Here is a 21977-nt window from a genome sequence, read left to right on the forward strand (position 1 = left end):
CATTTTCTGACTTCTTAGATTTCATGACATCATTTGGCTGTGTCTGAATATGGTCACTTTTATTAAGTGCACTACCCCGGTAAACAAACATAAACAAAAATAAATAAACAAGTATGCATTACACATTAGCATGCTAATGTATATGCATGTGTAACTCCTTGGGATGGCTACAGTTCATATTATATATGTTATCACTATTTATTTATTGCTAGGATTTAAATTTTGATTTATAGATTTTTGAAAGGCTGACCAAAGTCACATTATTTAAATTGATACTGTGATGTTTAAAACATGCCACAAAGTAGGTCTGACATTTTTTAAGTATTTTCCAAACATGATTAAAGTTTGATAATAGCAAGTTCACATTTCCTTGTTCGGCTAAATATATCTTTTTGTAGTAATAATTGTAAATTTAACACTGCTAAAATATTTAATTTAGTCTGTCAAAAAGTCCAATAAGTGGACCATTTTAAAAGTGTTATATAACATATAATATATAACATATTACCATTATACCAAGTGCTGTATCTCAAAAACATACCCTCACCACAGAAACTCCTGCCTGGTACCTCACAAATTGTTCCACAGAGATGGCTTAAAAAGGGTTAATGGGAACCTATCTCATTATAAACATGCCATGGAAACCAAAAACAATACAGTAAATGTATTTACCTGCAATGAGACATGTACCACACTTTCAGCAACCAGAATGGAAAAAAAACAGTTTTTGTTAACAGTAGCACTGTGGATCAAAGTTGTTTTTTGTGTATATTTCATGCTGCTAGAAGCATTTGTGCACAAACATCCCCCATACACATACATATGCATGCACTCACACATACCTGAGCACACGCACATGCACACACACACACACACACACACACACACACACACACACACACACACACACACACACACACACACACACACACACGCACACACGCACACACACACACACACACACACACACACACACACACACACACACACACACGTGCTAGGCCAGTTGGCTTTCAGTGATAAAGGTAGGATACTAAGCTCTGTTCCTCTTGCACTTTAAAAAACTTCTAGCTTGAACCTCTCTGCACATGAGCAAGGCTAAAATGCTGTGAGGAACATGTATACAATTAGTGCTGCTTCAGCTGTAATTGCTGCAGCTCAGGCTGTGTGCAGGAAACAATGAGTCAGAGGAGTGGTACAAACAAACACTATACAACACTATACCCTTGTATTCATTCTCTAAAAATAACCAAACAAAAATCTTCCCACTTACCAGAAAGGTATCTAATCCAACTAGCCCTGCTGCTTGCCCTCACTACCTTCTCAGAATCCATTCTAAAATGTTTGTTGGCACATTATCTATCCAAAGTTTATCCATTTGTCAGATAGGTCTGCTAGTGACACCCAATGTGTACCTGCCAATACCACTCAGTACTATCACAGTCCTGAATCAGCCTCTATATATTCTTTACAATGTCTCTGGATGGACAGAAATGGAATGATTCTCCAAGAATATGGTGAGACAATAGTAGGCAAGGCTAGAAGGATGCAGGGTTGCATCAAGCGACAAAAATGTAATCTGCATTCTCTATAGATCACTGGTAAGGTTTTAAATAAAATTCCACCTCCAGTTCTTCTGACCACAGAAGGAAAAGTAAATAGCATTGTTAAAAAAGTTTCAGAGAAAAACAGCTCAAAGATCAAGGAGGATATATGAAGACAGAATGAACAACATGGGTGTGTAATACTTTGAGGAAAAAGAAATAGGTGATTTCTGACTTGGGCTTTCTTAGTCATCTTAGACACATGAAGGAAATTAACTGAAAAAAGGACAAATGTGATACGAGAGAGAAATAACAAACAGTTAAAAGTTGAGAAGGGAATACCACATTTTAAATACATGGAGACTGTACTTCATGGAGAAGGTGGTGGACAAATGGAATGGGCTCTCCAAATGAGTAGTGCAGAGGAAATAATTTAAGGTATCTTTTTATTTATCTACTTGCTTATTTTCTTTTTCATGTCTTAACTGAGAGAGTAGGCTGGTCCATGAATAATTTTCAGTGATAATGCAGGCCAGCGATATTACAGTAATCTGTGCATTTAAATTAATAAGCTGTATACGTCATAGAATAATATTTACATACATGCGATAATATTTACATAATGGCACAAAGGAAACATTTTGGGAATATGTACAATGTAACACTTTTAGACTTATGACATAAATGTAGCAGAATAGTACTTATAAAAAACAACTAAGTATGCTAACATCAATCTTTAAACACAGAAGAGCTAAAAAGAAAAAATATATTAAGAAATTATTAAAAATTCTTGTTTGTTAATTTTCAATTAGCTTGTAAGGAGAAGCTTTTTGAAATTGGGAAGTCAAGGAGTTTATGTAGAAAATAGAAGAAACCAGATTCCGTGTGGTAGGTTTTAACTTGTGAAAAGATATTTTTTACTGAGGCTAATACAAATGGAGATCTGCCAGAATTAAACAGCCAACACGGTGAGTAATGTGAGAAGAGATGACGTCTGTGAGCTAGGGTGGGCATAAAATTGGGCAGACAAGTTTATAATTAGCTGTAGCAAAGAGAAAGGCAAATTTTACTGTAACTGGAGGATATTGGTTGAACATAGTAGACAATGATCATTAAAAAAGGCACAACAGCAAATGTACTTTCTGTGACAGCTGAGGAAGTTCAGCCTCGCACAGGAACTGTTGATTCAGTTCTATACAGCAGTCATTGAGTCTGTTCTTAGCTCATCCATAACAGTGTGGTTTGGATCTCTGTCTAATCATGACAAAAATAGGTAACATCGAATAGTCAGGTCTGCCGAAAATATCATTGGTGCTAGTTTGCCCTCTTTACAGGACCTGTACTATTCCAGAGTCGTGAACAGGGCAGGGAAAATCATCACTGACCCCTCACATCCAGGCCACCATCTTTTTGAACTATTACCATCAGCCAGGCATTATAGATTACTACACACCAAAACAAGCAGATATAAGAACAGTTTTTTCCACAGGCCATCAAGTTCATAAACAGTTAACTCAGCTTATTAGGTTGGGGTATTCTTTTTCCCAAGCCTCTGAGGATTCTGCAGTATTGTTTACATATTCTTAATACTTGTTTCTTTCAGAGTTTATTTCAGTATTTTTTGCACTGAGTTGCACTTTGCATCTTGGATGTATATGTATATGTATAATTACTTTTTTGCCTTATTCGTAATAGTTGCATGTACATTTGTCTTGTTCTTAATAGTTGTATGTATTTCATTTATGTAATTCATACTTGGAGAGTCACTGAAACCAGAGTCAAATTCCTTGTATGCTTGCATAATTGGCCAATAAATGTGATTCTGATTCTGATAGGAGCAGAAGGGGACATAACATTTTAATTTAGTGATTAGGACATTTTTGTGAACTGTGAATTGCGTAAGATGACTGGTTTATTTAATACACTGCTTTCAGTTTTTCCTTCATTTATTTGTTTTTGTTTACCTGGAAAATCCAACTGAGCAAAGTTCCTTTTCAATGGAAGTCTGGGGAGAAAAGAAGCTCAACATTACATACAGTTGTAGAAACAGCATGGCTTCACAGTACATATATATGTACGTACGAATCTAAACAAAGATCCAATCTCCAAAGTGTATCAGATTTCTAGCTCTAAACTAGAAGTAATAAACCTCTGAATCAGAGAAAAACTATAGTAATACCTATAAGAAAACTATAATGGAACAAGTGTGGGAATCCCAAGCATTTCTTAACTTTTAAATAAAATGCTTACTAATTCTGTTATACTAGTACCAGAGCTTACTTCGGTAAATGCAAAAGACCACTTATAGATGCGGTTCTTTCCATAGAAAATAAAGGTAGTTTTATTCCCAAATGATGAGCACTTCCCCCTAAGTGTAAAGCTTCAACACATCTATTTTGTACATGTAAAATGCACTGTATATACACACACATTTCAGAATACCAGTTTACCGATCCTGAATCCAGAGGGAGAAGAACAAAGCTAAAGAGACTAGAGGATTGGCTTGGGCCTAACCTCTAATTTGCATATGTAACTGGATTGGGTGATAGAGGTTGCATCTTTATTGGAGGAAAGAATGATTAAAAGGACCAACAGTGTAGAGCTAGAGAAGAGGAAAACGATTAGTAAATGAGTGCAAGTGTGCATGAATGCATGGATTGGTAGAAAGAAGTGAATGGTGAGTGGTGGGGGGGAGTGCATGGTGAACTGGAGATTGGACATGAGTAAGCCAACAAACAGTTTTCAGAGATACCAGCATTATCTGAGGGTTTCTCAGCTTTAAAGAGCTTCCTGTCATGAAATTCAATGGAAAATTTCAGGATTCGTGCAAAAGCATTAGAATGAAAATGCAAATACAAAACGTAAAAACAAATCTGCAAAAAGTAGCTTGCTGACTGTAGATACAACTTAAGTACTATTCCACTGACATTATCAAATCCCAAACATTAAGTAAAGTGCTCTAATAAATTCAGACAGGTGAACCTAACAATGGACTAAACCCTTTAGTTTGAGGCTACCACTATGAAGCATGCACCTCTCATTTCCAGCAAAACCTGAATTCAGTTTGAGCTACAGGAAAGACAAAGAGTCCAGCTACAAGTATGTTACCATAAAACCTATAGTGTCATACTGAATGTTAGTAACATCACAGTGGATTGGCTATGCAGTTGTGATATAGTCCAGTGGGGAGCTGCTTAAAAGGACTGTAGCATTTTCATCATGAGTGACTTATCAGATATACTGTAAATTTATACGAGATGGGAAATAAATAAGGAAATAATACATAATTTCAGAGTTAATCCTCTTCAAGGCATAGTCAAAATATAGCTTACTGTTGCTGCTACTTCTGTTATCTTCTGCAGAATCTGAATTTCACTACCATTTAGTTGTCAGTATATACATTTACTGTTATTACAAAGATAAGAGATAGTCTCCAAAGCCATGGGTAGTTTTGCTATAGATGTTGTCCAAGATTTCCTTGCACATCTCTGTATGTTAGCCATCCACTAACTGTAGATGTGAATAATGAAATAAAATAAAATAGTGTAAGGCACTCCCCCCAAAATAAATAAAATGTATGTACTTACTACAATGAGCAGGTCCACCCTCATCAATCAGCAGGTGTGAATTGTAGGTTTTTAGCCAGCTTGCATCTAAAATTTTTCCAGACTATTAGCTCCTCCAGAATACTTGCTTAGCTAGTCTCCTCGCCAGATGCTAGGTGTGCTGTTCAAAAGCAGAATACCATGTTAAGAAATATCACAAGAACTTCCAGTATGGTTCAGCTAACTAGGTTGCTTGTTAACCTCGACCTACTGTTGTATTCCTATGAAGTGTAAAATGGTGAGATCTCTACGTAAATATAGAAGGAATAAGGTCTTGAAAGATGAATGAAGAAAAAGAGGAAGAAAACTCATAAAGAATTTAAAATAACTATTCTATAGAAAAGCACAACAAAAGGGGAAACAAGTACAAAAAGCGGACTGTGATCAGACCAAGTCTCCTAAAAAAGAAATTATCTTAAAGGATGTATTTTTTTCAGGTTAGAAAAATCAACACTAAAGTGAAAACTTATATGTAGGGCTGTGATAAAAATATGAAAGAAATAAATGAAGTCGTCAAGAGGAATCCAGATCTGTTACACTCTTTGATCTTAGAAAATGAAGAACTTAAGGCAAAGGCACCCACTTTAGAAGGCAAACAGGATGTCATGTCTGCAGCTCTTACAGACCAGGAGGATAGAGCAAGGAGGAAAAACATCCATATTAGCAGAGTACCAGAGGCTCTAGAAGGGGAAACTTGTAGAGATTTCAGTAGAAGCAAGATCACAGAATGGTCCCAAATAAAGGAAGAACAAATACATTTAGAAATAGCACAAAGGACAGCCTGGACTCCTAATCGGTACTACAGAAAGAATCTCTGACCCATAATAGTGAGAATAAAGAGGTAACTAGTAAGAAAGGAGAATCTTATAATTGCAAATGGGAAAGTATTGTAAAGCCTGGGGAATCAGAGGGATAGGCCAAGGTGTAGCAGGGTTGGGGGAAAAGTCGACTAACTTGCCTCATAGACTTAGGATGTTCTTTAGGTCAACTTTTTTCTATACAAAATGAGGAGGAAGCTCAATGTCCATAGCTAATAGAGTAACGTGACCTCACCTTCGAAGTAAAGATGGGTTGTTTATAATTACTACTGTTGTTTACAGAGAATCCAGGGAGAAGAAGAATTTCACTACTCTAGTGCACATAAATGGAGAGCAGATAAAAGTAACAGACTTCAAATCATTAGAGTAATCACATGTACACAGATGACAGGAAATGAAAGAGCAAAAATGGAAGGCTAAGATTAAGGAATGAAAACAGAGGAATTAGAAGGAAGCTGAAACGGAATATACAAAGGCAGATTAATCAAATCAATGTCACATTTGGCTGGTAGACTGGTTAGATAGAAAGGAAACGGGATAACTAATCCAATGAAAATGGAAAGAATTCTAAATAGGCACAAAGAGGAGAACTGATAGCCCTCCAAGAAACACACCTTACAGAAGGGGAACATGGGAAACTGCGGAGATAGGGCTTCCGGGTAATCACCAGCTCCAGCTATAAGGGAGCCTGATGAAAAGGGACAGTATTTTTGGCAATCAAGAGCACACAACTGGAGGTCGAAAGTATAATAATGGATAAGCAGGGCTTCTAAGATGGACTAAAGGGTACTGGCAGGGTATGAGGGTGACAGGGGTATGAGTATACTTCTCTTGTAGGATTTGACAAGGAGAATTTAAAGAGATGCTGGTGCAAATGATAAATTTTCAGGAGTGATTCCTAATTATTCCAAGGGACTGGAATATATTTTCATACAATAAAGTGTCACTGTTTAGTAGAAATTAACAAAGAATCAAGGTAGAGAAATCTTGCAAACAGATGCTATGTATATCTGGGCTAGTAGATATATGGCATGAGACCTCTGTTAAGGGAAAGGGAGGATCTACATACTATAGCTCAAAATATCAAAGCTAGACAAGAACAGACAAAATCATTGTAGCAAGAGAGCATATTAACCTGATACACATTAAGGTAGTGAGTTATTATTTCAGGTCACATCTACATAGCTTTGACACTTAAACTAGTGAGGCACTGGGGATTCTCACCATATTATCTAGAGCAGAAGAACTACAAGGAATGGATAACTCAGCTGTTAAAGGCTCTAGCAGGAATAAGCGAAGACCCAGTACAGGAGCAGAATAGGCTAAAGAAGGAGCTTAGACAAGATTTACGAAAATACATGAAACCCAGAAAAATCATGTTGCATCATAAGAGATGAATGCAACTCGAACTCAGATTAAAAGGGAAAGTCTAAAGAAAAGTGAGACACTAGAGTTACATAATATAATAGCAGAAGAGGACAGTTGGATCCTATTTCAAGAAATAATAGTCAGGGAAATTTATGATATTAATACACCAACAGCATTAGTCACCAGACAGACAACAAAAGGTAGAAAGAGGAATCTATTAGATCCGCAGCCTGAGGAAGGCAGGTCGATATTGAATGTCTTTAATGACTATGTTCAGAGACTATACACAACAGAACATGACAGGGAAAAAGTAAAAGGTGAGATTAAGTTCTTTTACAATGGAGTTGCTATATCACAGTTATGTAAGAAAGAGGCTAGCTCCCTTACCAAGGCAATTATCTTGTCATAAACTAAAAAAAATCATTAGTAGGCAGGCCCCTAACAAATCCCCATATTCAGGTGGGATCCCAATAGAAAGTCTGTAAATTAAGTAGGATTGGCCTAATGCAAATCTGGGTGAAAATAATGACGTAGTAAGAATGAAGTTGATTCCCATTTCCCAGAAGGAAGGCATAATAGTTGCAACACATAAAGAAGGGAAAAACATGAGTCAATCAGAATCATATTGGCTAATAAATGATATTAAACCATGATTATTTACTATTTATTATATTTTGAATTTGTTAACTAGAGTAGAGTACTAATCCCATTGCACTCATTTCAGTCTAAGCCGGGTTAACACGATAGACACATGACATTATATGCAGAGGGAATGACAAAACGTAATATATACATGTATTATGCGCAGAGTTAATATCAGAGATGACCTGAGGGTATAAATACAATAGATACATGACATTATATACAGAGGGAATGACAAAACATAACATATACGTGTATTATCCCAAAGACATGCTGTAGGTGGATTGGACACTCTAAATTTGCCCTAGGTGTGAGTGCGTGCATGTGTGTGCCTTCTGTGGAAGGTTGGGTGCCGGGCTGTCAACTCGACACTGTAAAAACTCCACTGCCAATCATGAGCGGACAGGAAATCCGCTGTGGTGACCCCTAACCGGGAAAAAGCTGAAAGAAGAAGAAGAAGATACACAGAGTGAATATGTGAGCTGACCTGAGGGTATAAATACAATAGATACATGACATTATGTATAGAGTGACTGACAAAACGCAATATATACATGCATTATATACAAAGTGCATTTCAGAATTAGCATGCTGAGAGTCACAGTGAAAAGTTCAGACACTGTAAGCTATGTATAGGGAAGTAAGATAGGAAGAGGTTAAGTTATATGACCAAAGAGAGAGCATTTACATTTCACTCGACTCTTGCAATGTGCTTTTAGTTCCTATCAGAAAATGTGGTAAAAGGAATGATCTTTAAGAAAAGAAGGGAGAGATTCCCACAGTTTGGGACCAAGGACTGAGAAAGCATAGTTTGTGCACTGAAGCCTAGTTTGGTGGGTGGAAAGGGGGTGGAGGAGAGAACCTGAGTGTTTAAGACTTGTAAGGTTATATGTTGATGCATATCTGAATAGTCTGGAGTCTAGCGGGGGAAGGTTTCATTCTTTATCAGTTTCAATAGCTGAAGGGCAAGTAGAAGTCAGCACATTGTTTCCCAGGTAGTCAATTAGCTTTTTCAGTGGTTTTGTATTGTGATCTGCGGAGGTGGTGCTGTGGTAGCATTGTCACCTCACAGTAAGACGTTGTCCTGTTCGATTCTCAGCTAGAACGTCTTCTGTGTGGAGACATGCATGAATGGGCGTACCTTCATTGAAGGTTGTGCATCAGGGCTGGCAACTTGGCATGTAAAAATCTACTGCCAATCATTAGCGGACCGGAGTTCCGATGTGGCGACCCCTAACTGGGAAAAGCCGAAAGACACAACAAAAAGTGGTTTTGTATTGTATTTGGAGAGAGTGATAAATATGCATATGGCATTTGAGATGGTTTGAATGGTAAATGCAGTTCTTTTAGAGCCTGTAGTAATCAGAGGGAGATTGTATCCTAGCTGAACCAGTAAAATACCTCTCCTTATGCTATTCCTACAGGGTCTGGAAGGAAAAAGGGGAGATCCTATTAGCCCAGAAAGGGGGAGAGTTGATTTTTTGCGTGTGTGAGTAGTTCAGATGGCAATGAAAATTTAGGAAGGCTTCAACCAAATCCCTAGGTATTTGAAAGTGCTGACATTTTCCCTAGTGTTGTTCAGATGATCAAGGATTTGCAGAAGTCTGGAGTAGATGTGAGTTTTTACCTACTACTAAAAACATTGTTTTTGTTTTAGAGAGATTAAGCAATAATTGTTCATCACTGACTTATTGAATAAGAGCAGGAAAATCAGCCTGAATTTCGAGTTCAAGAGAGGATAGAGGAATAGTTGATGTGGAACAGCACACTGGAGATTCCTGGCATATTTTCTGGAGCAAAAAAATGTAAGGATAAAGTAGGAAAGGAAGATGGGATAATAGCAGAGGAGCAGTGACAGGATAGATGACAAAGGGACACCTTTCTACAAAGGGAGTGATTGAGAGGTTGGTGATACGCACTTAGAAGTGTCAGTTAGAGAAGACTTTTCTGAACCAAGGCAATATGTCATTGTTAATGATGATTTCACTAAGATGGTCTAGGAGAACTGAGTGACTGACAAGATCAGAGACCCTAGTGAGTTTGATAAAAATGAACCCGGTAATTAGGCCTTTGTCCAATCTAAGAAGAATGTTGTCATTGAGTGTCCAGATGTACTGTGACCAGACCAAAAGCCAAGTTGCTTTTGACAGAGAAGGTGGGATTGGTTGATGCATTCGGTAAGTAAAATATTTTTTCCCAGAATCTTTCCTTGGGTAGAGAGGATAGAAATTAGCCAGATGTTTGATGGACTGGAGGGACTGGGTTTCTTAGGAAGAGGTTTTACCATGGCATTTTCCAGATATTAGGCATAATATTAAGTGTAATAAATAGGTTGTAGATGTGCTCCATTGGGGATATGATGTTGTCTCTGCAGTGATAAATAAACCATGGGTGAACGCTGTCTGCACCAAAGGGCTATTCAGTTGAATCTGTTCAAGCAGTGGGTAGATGTCCTTAGATGCTATAGTTTTGAAGTAGAATGGAGGAATGTACTGAGGGGTGATGGGGTTAACAGATGTACTTTGGAATTAGCAAGGGTAAGGGATGGGAAGATTGCTGAAATGAGAAATGAAATCAGAAACAGAAACAGAAAATTGAGAGGATAAAAAATTATTGGGGGGGGGGTATTCTGTACTGTTAGATGGCTGACCTTTTTTCCAGAATATAGATCAATTTTTTCCTGTGGAAGATAAGCTCTTTGAACTGAAGTATCCAGTAGACACCACAGGAAAACAATCCTAAGGGAAGGAGTCAACAAGTATGGGTGATTTTACTAGCAAGGTTTGGTATTATTTCATCAGGTGACTTTTATGACGGCGAATTCCTTGATTGGTCTGTTTACATTAGCATGAAGGACTTTCCAAGAATGCCATACCTTGTCTCTGAGTTGTAGAAGAGCTTTAAGCTTGCAGGTTAACCAGTTATTAGTTTTTAGTTTGCATAGTCTCTGAGATGAGATGCATGGCAAAGAGAGAGGTGGTGAAGGCTAAGGATAAGGCATATGAAGAGTTGTATGAAAGGTTGGACACTAAGGAGGGAGAAAAGGACCTATACCAATTGGCTAGACAGAGGGACTGAGCTAGTAAAGATGTGCAGCAGGTAAGGGTGATAAAGGATAATGAGGGAAAGGTACTCACAAGGGAGGAGAGTGTGTTGAGCAGATGGAAAGAGTACTTTGATGGGCTGATGAATGAAGAGAATGAAAGGGAGAGAAGGTTGGATGATGTGCGGATAGTGAATTATGAAGTGCAGTGGATTAGCAAGGAGGAAGTAAGGATAGTTATGAAGAGGATGAAAAATGGAAAGGCTGTTGGTCCAAATGACATACCTGTGGAAGTATGGAGATGTTTAGGTGAAATGGCAGTGGAGTTTTTAACTAGATTGTTTAATGAAATCTTGGAAAGTGAGAGGATGCCTGAGGAATGGAGAAAAAGTGTTTTGATACCAATTTTTAAGAATAAGGGTGATGTCCAGAGCTGTAGTAACTACAGAGGGGTTAAACTGATTAGTCACAGCATGAAGTTATGGGAAAGAGTAGTGGAAGCTAGGTTAAGAAGGGAGGTGATGATTAGTGATCGGCGGTATGGTTTCATGCCAGGAAAGAGCACTACGGATGCGGTTTGCTCTGAGAGTGTTCATGGAGAAGTACAGAGAAGGTCAGAAGGAGTTGCATTGTGTCTTTGTGGACTTAGATAAAGCATATGACAGGGTGCCTAGAGAGGAATTGTGGTATTGTATGAGGAAGTTGGGAGTGTCAGAGAAGTATGTAAGAGTGGTACAGGATATGTACGAGGGTAGTGTGACAGTGGTGAGATCTGCAGTGGGAGTGATGGAAGCGTTTAAGGTGGAGGTGGGATTACATCAAGGATCAGCTCTGAGCCCTTTCTTATTTGAAATGGTGATGGACAGGTTGACAGATGAGATCAGACAGGCGTCCCCATGGACTATGATGTTTGCAGATGACATTGTGATCTGTAGTGAGAGTAGGGAACAGGTGGAGGAGACCCTGGAGAGGTGGATATATGCTCTAGAGAGAAGAGGAGTGAAGGTCAGCAGGACTAAGACAGAATATATGTGTGTGAATGAGAGGGGAGGATAGAGAAATGGTGAGGATGCAGGGATTAGAGGTGGTGAAGGTGGATGAGTTTAAATACTTGGGATCAACAGTTCAGAGTATTGGTGAGTGTGGAAGAGAGGTGAAGAAGAGAGTACAGGCAGGATGGAGTGGGTGGAGAAGAGTGTCAGGAGTGATTTGTGACAGACGAGTACCAGTAAGAATGAAAGGGAAGATCTACAAGAGGGTAGTGAGACCAACTATGTTATATGGGTTGTAGACAGTGGCACTGAAAAAAGGCAGGAGTCAGAGCTGGACGTGGCAGAGTTAAAGATGTTAAGATTTGCACTGGGTGTGGCGAGGGTGGACAGGATTAGGAATAAGTATATTAGAGGGTCAGCCCAGGTTGGAAGGTTTGGAGACAAAGCCAGGGAGGCAAGATTATGTTGGTTTGGACGTGCTGAGGAAGGATGCAGAGTATAATGGGAAAAAGATCCTAAGGATGAAGCTGCCAGGTAACAGGAAAAGAGGAAGGCCTAAGATAAGGTTTATGAATGTGGTGAGAGAGGACATGCAGGTGGTTGGTGTAACAGACCAGGATGCAGAGGACAGGAAGAAATAGAAACAGATGATCTGCTGTGGTGACCCCTAATGGGAGCAGCCGAAAGAAGAAGTCTCTGGATTAATGGGAAACAGAAGTTTTGCTGGTCATTCAGTAGAGGTGAGTAGTTCTGCAACATTGTTAAGGTCAGTTGAATGTAGAATTGGTGACCAGTCCAATTAGGGGAGGCTGGATTTAAGTTTGTTAACATTAGGTTGTGAACTATTCCAGAAAGATATTAGCTTTGGGAGCATATTTACATATGGATGAAGGATATAGAAACTTATAGGGCAGTGGTCAATGAAAGATAGTGGGTAACTGATGATGTCTGAGACAAGAGAAGTTTTGTTAGTTAATATGAAATATAGGATAGACTGGCAAGATGTGCCAAAGTTGGGTCTAGTAGACTGAGCTGTGAGCTAGTTGAGGTTGAATTATATGAGAAGTCTATTCAGGTTATTGAAATGGGACTGAGCAAGCTGGGATTGAAGTCTCCAAGTATCATGAGTTTTTTTATGTTATTTGATAAATAAATGGTTTCTTTTAGTTGGTCATTTACCTTGGGAAGTAAGTTGAGAGGAGGAAGAGATCCTACAGTGAGATGGAGTATGGGATTCTTGCGGAAAGGCATGGGTACCTTCTCATTTTAAGCCTGGTCTGACATTAAAAGATAGTACTTGTAGCCAGGGAAGAAATAGTGAACTGGAGGATTGTTAGCCTTTACCCAAGTTTCTGTGATAGCCACTAAATTAGGCATACGTAAGGTAATGAAGGCATTATTCTGGTCTGTTTTGTTTCTTATACTTTGTTAAGTAGAATGCAGAACAGTGGAGATGGACCTGGGTCAGCTTCAAAGTTACACCGAAGAAGTACTAAAGTAGCAGGAGTAGGACTGGTGTAATCCCAATCTTTGTGAGTTAATCAGCCTGCACACTCTCAGTGAGTAAGAACATTCACTGCTAACCTGATTTATAAGGCTAGCTATATTTTCCAGAGAAAATTGCAGAGTTAAGTATTTTAAGAAACAATACTAAACAGTCATTTGATTAAATCTGAATGGAGCACAGCTGAGTTTATTTAGTGGTTATAAATATTTTGATTCGCTCCCAGAAGTTGTCCAACCACTTGTCAAGTGCGAGGGAAAAATAGATGAAGGAAGCAAAATGTCACTTGCAGTTCTGTAAGCCTTAGCAAGGTCAGACAGTTAATAAACAGTTTAGAACTTCCAAATACATCTGATTCTGTACAGTAGAAGACTTATAAAGCTTATAAGAAGGCTTATAAAGATAATACTGAGATTAGTAAATGAGGACCGCTGTGTGAATTTATAGAGGGTAGACATATGTTCGATAATATAGTCTGGATCTTGATGGTCTTGCAAGATATGCAAGACAGAGGGACGTGGGTGGCACTAATGTCCCTGGATGCTCAGAAAGTTTTTGGCAAGGTAGAATGGCCATATTTGTTAAAAAACCTAGAAACAATTCAGACTGCCAGAGTCATTTAGTTTGTTGATTGAGGAGATGCATGGTGGTTTGACAGCCTATGTAAAAATATCATCATTGTCCTCAGATACTATTTTCATAATAATGGGTACAAAGCAAAAATGCCCTTTGTCTACATTGTTGTTTGAACTATATCTGGCACAAAGGCAGTGAGACAGTCAACTTTAAGAGATTATCAATGGGGATCTAAAGTGCTGTAAATTGCATTATATACAAACAACTTTATATTAGCCCTAGAAGAACTAAAAAGAGACATAGGGAGGGAGAGTGCCTGAATTATTTGGGGCACTCAACTTAGATGAAAAATAAAGAGGAGTGACATAATATTCAGAAATATGCAGAGACAAAGAAATAAAATATCTAGGGTAAGAATAGCAGAGACATATGAAAGCTTGAGGCAAATAACTTACATAGCAATTTTAGATACTAGTAAACAGAATCTTCACAAGGGTCTATATTACAAAAGTGAAAAACCCTATGTGCAAATACCTAAACATTGACCCCTATACCGCGAACAGTGAAAATCCCGAACGCACTAAACAGCAAAAAAAAAAAATTGAACTGTCATAGTCGGCCAACCCCACCACTAGCTATTTACTACCTACCCAAATAAAATAAATAAACCACATACATACACTAACCAAACCATACTTCTAACCTAAAGTAAAGCACAAATCCCTACTTCTATGCTTACACCAACCCCCACATACACAACTAACTATGCATTTTCCTTAACCCCTCCCTAACCCTAAGGTCCGTAACTACTGCACACGTCCCCTACAGACATACACCCAAATAAAACAAATAATCCACATACATACATTTAACAAAACCCTACCTCCAACACTACTAAACCCCACATACAAAACTATCTATGCACTATCCTTAACCCCTCCCTAACCCTAAGGTCCGTAACTACAGCACACTTCCCCTACGAAAATATACACAAACAAAATAAATAAACTACATACATACTTTTAACAAAACCCTACCTCTAACCCTACCTATCCTAAACTCCGTAACTATCCAACACTTACCTCATGCAGCTAATCCACAGACAGGCCAACCATGGAAATTCGATATTTCCATTTTCGCAGTTTTTGACGTTTGCTCTAAGTCCACTTCGCGCTATACGGTTTGACATTTACGTATTCGCGTAAACGTCTTTTCGCTTTCCTAATATAGACCCTCTTCACAAATGGAAAATGTTAGGACTGGGTCTGTGTCAGACGGTGCAGATTTTCCATTGGCATGTAATGCTGCACTATTCATATATGGGACAATCCTTCTACACTACTCCCAGTAGACAATTAAAAAGTTTACTAACTGAATGATAGGTTTCATCTGGGTGGGGATCGGGGAACAACTGAGAATTAACTGAGCAAGAGAGACATTGGCAAAAGCTCACAAGGTTTAGGTGCAGCTGATATTGAACAGTATGTTAACATGATCCAGCTTGCACATTATACCAAGGTGTACGATGACAACTACACTGACAAATGGAAAGGATTTTTGTGGAAAAAGTACTAGGGGCAATGTGACACAGATCTACTACATGCATTTTAGGGATTAGGATCTGAAAGGTTAAAAAATTCAGCCACAAGTGCAGTCAGTGGAGAGGTAGGTAGAGTGCTTTTGAAACTAGAACTCAGGAAACAACGATATGACATTCCCCCAATAGGACTGATAGTGAGACATAAACAGAAAAAAAAAACATGGATGTGGCAATGGAAGCAGCAAAAATAAAATTAAGATAACTTGTCACAGCTTATGGGGGGCATTAAGATATGGGAAGTAGCAAAGCAGAAATATAAACTGTCAGACAACTTGTACTTGGAATGCCAAAAATGTATTTATTTATTTTATTTTACATTTGTTAACCGGGATAGTCCGACTGGATATATGTCCATTTTCAGCGGAGGCCCGGGGAGAAAAGCTCCCAACAGTAAAATAACATCATTACATATCACAAAAACATCATTACATATCACATATCTCGAACAGCATGATAGAATATTTGCAGAAGAACATTTAGACATTGATAGAATATTTACAGAAGAACATCAAGACAATCCATACATATAAAAATTTTTTTTTTTTTTTTACATTATGTCAATGAACTACCATTTGTAATAGTTTTGTAAACAGCAGTTGATACAGTTCAAAGTAGGGAAATCTAGAGTTGCAGTACAAAATGGGTTACATAACTATCTGTACATAATCTAGAGAAAGGATTAGCCAGGCTTGATACAATAGCAAGTCCATTTTGACCCCAGGTGTAGTTTGAGTTTAGCTTTGAAATGACCTAGAGAAGAGAGTGAGGTAATCTCAGGAGGTAGTAGGTTCCATGTTCTGCCTACAGAGTTAGTAAAGAGAGTCGCCGGCTAAGTTATTAGTTTTACATGTCTGGATAAGGAGTCTGCTGGAAGAACGCAATGGTCTAGGGTTGTTATACAGGGTGACCAGATTTTTGAGTGCAGGGGTGTTTTCAGGGTTGTATATAATTTTGTGGGTCATAACTAGTTGGTTATATAGTATTAGACTAGGTAGTTTGAGCCATCGAAGCTGAATTAGATTGATGCAATGATGTGTCCTGAAAGGCAACCCAGTAGCAAACCTGGCGATGTGATTATAACATAGTGATTTTGTTCAGGACAGTCTTACTAGTATTATGGAGAAGAGGGGATGCGTACAGGAGAGTAGAGAGAAGATAAGATCGAGCAATGGCAACTTTGGCTGGGAGAGTCAGAAAGCTTTTTATTCTATACAATGAGCCTAGTTTTTTATTGATGGTTTTGATCAATTGGTTGACATGTAGGTCAAATTTTAAGTTATTGTCGATAGTGACACCTAGTAGTTTTGTAGAATGGTCTGGTGAGATTATTGTGCCATCCTTTGCTTTGATTGTAAAGTTAATGGCGCTAGACCTTTGTGTTGGTAGGAATAGCAGCATTTTAGTCTTTTTGGGATTCAGTTTTCTATTGTGTTAAAGGTAGTCTGGGTAGTTAACTGTAACTCTGTAGGGGATGTTCCTGAGCAAATCAGTGTAGAGTCATCTGCATATTGGATACAGCTGACATTAGGTATGACAGTGTTCAAATCATTGATGAAGATGGAGAATAACAGTGGGCCTAATATAGATCCTTGTGGTACTCCCAGGGTGTTAGGTAACAGGGTAGAGAGTTTGGTCTGCCATAGTACAGCCTGTTTTCTACCACTTAGGTAGGAATTAAACCATTGAAGGGCTTTGGGATCTAGACAAAGTGATTGTAGGGTGTTGATTAATAGTTGGTGATCCACCATATCGAAAGCTTTGGACAGATCCAAAAATAGAGCTGAAGAAATATGGTTATTGTTACGATGGAAATTTATGGTATTGGAGAAGACTAGTAGGGCTGAGGTAGTGCTATGGTGAGGTCTGAAGCCATGCTGGGTATCTGCCATTAGGTGGTTGTTAATTAGGTGTTGCATGAACTGTTTTTGAATACATTTTTCCATTATCTTTGCTAGAGGAGAGAGTATAGCTATAGGCCTGTAATTGGAGAGCTCAGTGGAACTACCTCCTTTATGAAGAGGGATTACATAGGATATCTTCCAGATATCAGGAATTTTTGCTTCTGCTAAAGTGCGATTGATAAGTAATGACACTGGGTAGGCAATGGCGTCAGCTGATTTTTGCAGGTATTCAGCTGGAAGTTGGTCAGCTGAGAGTGTGGTGGGTTTTAGTTTTCTGATTAAGGTGCGGATAAGTGATGTAGCAACAGGTTGAAAGCTAAATGAGGGTAGATTTATAGGGGTGGAACTATCTAGGCTGTGGGAACTAAGAGGCAGTTGGTTGGCTAGGGCTTGGATTGTCTCAGTAAAGAATCGGTTACAACTGTCAGAGACTGCTTCTTAATGTATATAACCACTAGAACAAGTCCAATCAACCTAAATAAAATGGCTAACAGATTGTAGGGAGCTACCTAGAAATAACAGGCATTTACTTTCCACTGCATATAAAATGTTACAGCAGACAAAGGGGAAGACAGCATAGCATATGAAAGAAGAAATGGAAGATTTCAAAGGGTAACATTGAGCAGAAACCTACCGGGAGCAGATCTGCACAATGTTAGGTATTAAATCTTATTTTTTTGCAGTGCCTGGAAGTGTCTCCTTAAATATCTTTATACCCTGTAGATGATAAGAGAACATGTTTCACAGTATACAGCAAACCTGTTAGCACTGTGAAACAAATGGTATAGGTGACTGATACACGTGTTTTGGCACTTTCCAGTCCTCAGTGTGCTCACATCAAACGTGGAAATCCTACAGGAGAACTTGCAGATGGGAAGGTGCAGATTATGGAAGCAGAACACATTCTTGGACCTGTAAGGTAGGAGGAGGAGATAAGTGAAAGGCTCAGAGAGTTAATATTGATAATAAACATGGTGCTTAAAAAAAATTACCAAAAAATGAAAGAAAAGGAAAACCCAGTTATAGTGGAGGAAAAACAGATGACTGAATAGCTGTGGAGAGAAGAGAAAAGGGGATAGATGAAGGGAAAAATTAATTTTATGCCAAATGGATATTTTGGATTAGATGGTAAGAGACTTTATTTAGCAGCGGATTATCTGTCAAGATAAATGGGAGGCTAGAGGCATCATTGTTAAGGTTGTAAATTTATTTATTGTTTATTTATTGTCATTTGTTGACCAGGAAAGTCCACTGGGCTTGGGACCCATTTTCAGTGGAGGCCCGGGGAGAAAAGCTCCAAGTTACATGAAAATCATTACATGAATTTGTAAGGAAACAATTACTTATAAAGCAAGTGAAATAATATAGAAAATTATCTAAACAGCACATATGTTGTAAAAAGGCACAATATAGTAGCAATGGAAGATTAGCATGTAGGAAAATTAAACAGTTAGAAATATTTAACAATACAGCTCTTTTTTGGGGGGGTAGTAAAAGGGAAAGGTAGGTGTAGTGGGAAGGTAGAATTAGAGAGTTAAAGTTAAAGGTAGGATAGATATAGTTAGAATATTATAGATAGGTGGTGGGAATATGTAGATTATAGGTGGTATGTATTTAATGGTAGTATTAAAAGTAAAAAGTGACAGAAGAGGAAATGTGTTAAGATAGTTGTATATATGAATGGAGTAAGATAATAAAGATTAGGGATAACTCATATGGTATACCAGTATGACATATACACAAGTATATTTGCTATGTAAAACAGTTTTGCTAGATTAAGGAGGCTGTAGGTGTAAATAAAAGGGGGGTGTTAGGCTGTATTGTATAAAAAATGTGCATGAGTTTGGATATTTTGGAGGAAGTAAAATGAAATGAAAATTAGTAATACTTAAACAAAAGAGAGTGTATTAGACTCAGGAAGAAAATCAGAGGTTAATAAAGTTGGAGGGATGTCATACCGAGGGAGAATAATAACAAAAATCGGGCACCTAATGCTGTTATTCAACATGGAAGTATACATTGCAAACCCTGAGCTGAACCTAGATGCATTATGTGTAAAGCTGATTTCATCCTGTCATGTTTTCTGTTAAGGATTAGAAACTCTAGGCTGTTGCAGGGAACATAATGACAGTGCACCATGAAAGGGGAAAGTACATAAAACTGTTAAATGTAACATTTTAAAATTAATAAGAAAACACATTTGTGTAAGCTAGAGTTGAAGGATGGCATAACAGTCAAAGTATTTACCTTACAGACACAAGGTGCAGGGTTTGATACTCAAATGGGATAAGTGGCTAAGCTTAAAATGGTCCACAAGTGCATCTAGCCTAGTACTAACCTATGAACCTATAAATAAATGTACCGTAACAGTAGATGTACAAATGATCACTGTTACACTAGTCTTAGCTATATGGGTTATATCCCACCTAGGATATTAGAGTTAGACACCTTCTAAAGCTTAAGGGCACCTTCTGCCTGCACAAACTGTTGAGATCTTGAACAAAGCTTGAAAAAAATCAGCTGTCTGGGCACCATCTCCTTCATAGCTTTCATGCTAAATGAAAGAGGGAGGCTAGAGGCCAGAAAGAGGTCAATGTCAGGATATAAAAATCGATGTCCTCACCCTGGCAAACAAAAATCAAACCAAAAAAATAAGGAGAATTAAAGGTGATGGAGGATGGAGGATGGCGCCTGCTACTGCAGCAGTGACCATTCAAACATCTACTGTCATGGCATATTTACTTACACAACTATACTATGTTCATCATTAGATCAGTGTTGCAGTAACCTTAGCTCTGTGGGTGGAATACCATTATTAATTTTATTTATTTAACATTTGTTTACTAGAAAAGTCAAACTTGGACAGAGCCCATTTTCAGTGGAGGCCCAGGAAGAAATACTCCAGATGCATGTCTTTGGAATGTGGGAGGAAACCAAAGCACCCGGAGGAAGTGCACACAAGTGGAGGGAGGAAATGTAGACTCTACACAGAAGGCACTCAAACCAAGAATTGAACTAGAGAACCTCTTACTGTGAGGTGACAACATAACCGCTGCACCATTGCAGGAGGAAGGATAACATTCCAGGAGCTCCTGGAGATTGTCATAGCAAAGCCTGCTCTAGACCTGGAAAATGAGTCTAGTTTATAGTGCCTTTCAAATGTCCGTACAGAAAACAAAGTTGCTGCCTCCAAAATACTTCTAGAGTCCTCCCTTTAAAAAAGAAAAACACTGATGAAGCCAGGGCCCTAGTAGAATGTGTTTTGACCCTGACTGGAATTGACTTATTATGGTAGAAATAACAAAAGAAGATAGCATGGGACAACTATTTGGAGTTAGTCTGTTTTGATACGGGTCGTCCTTTTCTCTTACCTTCTTAGGAAATTAATAAAAGATCAGAATTTCTGAAGGTTTTAGTTCTGCCAAGATACTATCTCAGTTGTTTGTGGATATCCAGAGTATATCAAACCTTTTCTCCCTCATTTTAGCTTCTGGAAAGAAGATGGAAAGATGGATAGCTTGGCTCAAGGAAAACTTGTACACCACTTTGCATAAATGAAGGATTAGTTCTCAAAGAAACCCTGTCTTAGTGGAAAATGAGATAAATATTGTCCAACCTTGACAGCCTGCAACGTAGATACTCTTGCTACAGAAATCAGAGCATCAGCAAAACTGTTTTCCATGTTAAGGACTTTAGATCAGCCTAATAAGGTGATTCAAATGGAGCAAGAGTTAATGTTTCCAAAGCAAAATTAAGATCCCAATTAGCAGCAGCCTGTTTTCTAGGTGGACAGGAATGCAGAACTCCTTTCAAAAAGATCTTGAAATGAAAATGCATTATGGGGGGGGAGTTCATGAGTAGATATGCTTAAATGGCTGAAAAATTAATGTAGCTAGAAGAGTAGTAACGGCAACAGGGTAATATCTCGCAAATGTTGTTGAACAAGAGAAATACTACCCTTAAATAGGTCTTGATTCTTAGGTTGTCACCAACTAGAACATCTTTTCTGTTTGCTAATATATGATTTCCTAGTAGCAGATTTCTTTGTCTTCTTTAATACATGCTGCATGTTCTCAGAAAATAGGTGCCTAAAAGGTTTTAAAACTCTTATTATCCAGGCAGTTAACTGAAGTTGTTTTAAGATGGAATATATCAACCAGCCACTGCCTTGTGTGAATGGGCTCAGTCTGTGAGAAAGATTGCAGTAACTGTCCTTTGCCATTTCCAAAAAAAAGGAGAACCACTGCTGCCTAGGTGAAAACAGAGTCATCAGAGTGATCTTTGGAGAGTCTTTCTGGATCTTTAGAATGACCCTGGATATCAGTGAAAAGGGTGGAAAGGCATGTAGGAACATTCTTGTCCAAGGAAATGAGAATGCATCTGT

The sequence above is a fragment of the Protopterus annectens genome, chromosome 12.part0 (assembly GCF_019279795.1).
Source record: "Protopterus annectens isolate FY-2018-M chromosome 12.part0, PAN1.0, whole genome shotgun sequence".
In the NCBI taxonomy this organism is placed as follows: Eukaryota; Metazoa; Chordata; order Ceratodontiformes; family Protopteridae; genus Protopterus; species Protopterus annectens.